Source organism: Hyla sarda, chromosome 1 (genome assembly GCF_029499605.1).
Source record: "Hyla sarda isolate aHylSar1 chromosome 1, aHylSar1.hap1, whole genome shotgun sequence".
NCBI lineage: Eukaryota > Metazoa > Chordata > Amphibia > Anura > Hylidae > Hyla > Hyla sarda.
Genome location: NC_079189.1, coordinates 429,450,512 through 429,452,044, shown reverse-complemented (window position 1 = coordinate 429,452,044; position 1,533 = coordinate 429,450,512).

Here is a 1,533-nt window from a genome sequence, read left to right as displayed (position 1 = left end):
TACAGGATAGGAGAGATAGTTGCTGAAGGACCATGTGTGATGCTGTGGAGGAGGCAGGGCGGAGCTGAATTGGAGATCACATGATTTCTCCAGGAGGAGGTTTGTTACAGTGTGTCACCCCAGTAGTAAGGCAATAACATGAGGAGGAGGTTTGTTACAGTGTGTCACCCCAGTAGTAAGGTGGGGTGTGTCAAAGGGTGGAGCAAATGGGCGGGGTCAAGGGGCAGCAAAATTAGCTTTGCCTAGGGTGGCAATAATTCTTGCACCAGCCCTGCAAGAACCAGAATGAGGACCACATCAGAAGCCAAAAGCAGGATACAGGAGGCAGCAGGGGAGCTCTGGAAGTGAGTAAAGGTTATTATTATTATTTTTTTTATAGCTAAGGAATAGGTAAATTGTAGGGAAAAAAAACAACCCTACCACCAGATAGCCCCTTAAAATTTCTAATTCTCATCTATGGAGCCAGACAGCAATCTACAGACTGATTATGTCTATGTCTGTCCATTGTTTGTCTATCAGGGTCCGGCTACAGGCTTTCATTTTAATATAACTAATGATATATTTTTTTTTATAAATTAGTAGCACATATAAATATTTGACAATTTGTAGAGTATATTATGAAGGTATTATTAGTTACAACCCCCTTCCTTTCCAGCAGCCTGGAATTCCCACTCCCTTGTCTGGGGACTCTTGATAAACGTTTAGAACAATAAGCTATGAGGATTAATATCTGATTAGTAAGCGCACACAGCACATCTTTGACATCATAGCAGAAACAGCTCGCTCACTCAGCAATAATGGAGAGAGAAAATGTATATTTATGAACTGCACAGTGTATAAAAGTGGCATGGAGAAAGAAAAAGTGGTAACAATACTAGGTACTATTTTAAAGCCTTCATTATGTAGATAAGATGCAGAGAATTTATAGGGAATTTGCAAGAGAGAGAATATTAGAAATATAAATGTATTAGTGTTTCCATTATGTTTCAAACATACGTGTATTAAAGGGGTACTCCAGTGCTAAGACATCTTATCCCCTATCCAAAGGATGGGGGATAAGATGCTTGATCGCAGGGGTCCCGCCGCTGGGGACCCCCATGATCTTCCACGCCGAACCCCGTTAGAATCAGCCCCCGGAGCGTGCTTGCTCCGGGTCTGATTACTGGCGATCACGGGGACTGAGCATAGTGACGTAACTATGCTCCGTCCCCGTGATCGCCAGTAATCAGACCTGGAGCGAGCACACTCCGGGGGCTGATTCTAACGGGGTTCGGCATGGAAGATCACGGGGGTCCCCAGCGGCGGGACCCCCGCGATCAGGCATCTTATCCCCTATCCTTTGGATAGGGGATAAGATGTCTTAGCGCCAGAGTACCCCTTTAACGGGAGAACCTCATAGTGTGAAAGCAGCCTAATATATTAACCTGAGTACCTAGATGTACACTTTAAATTTATTATGTAAAGAAACTCTCTATGCTAAAATACACACATACTGAAAGCTACAAAACTATTTTTGTTTATTTTATTAATTCT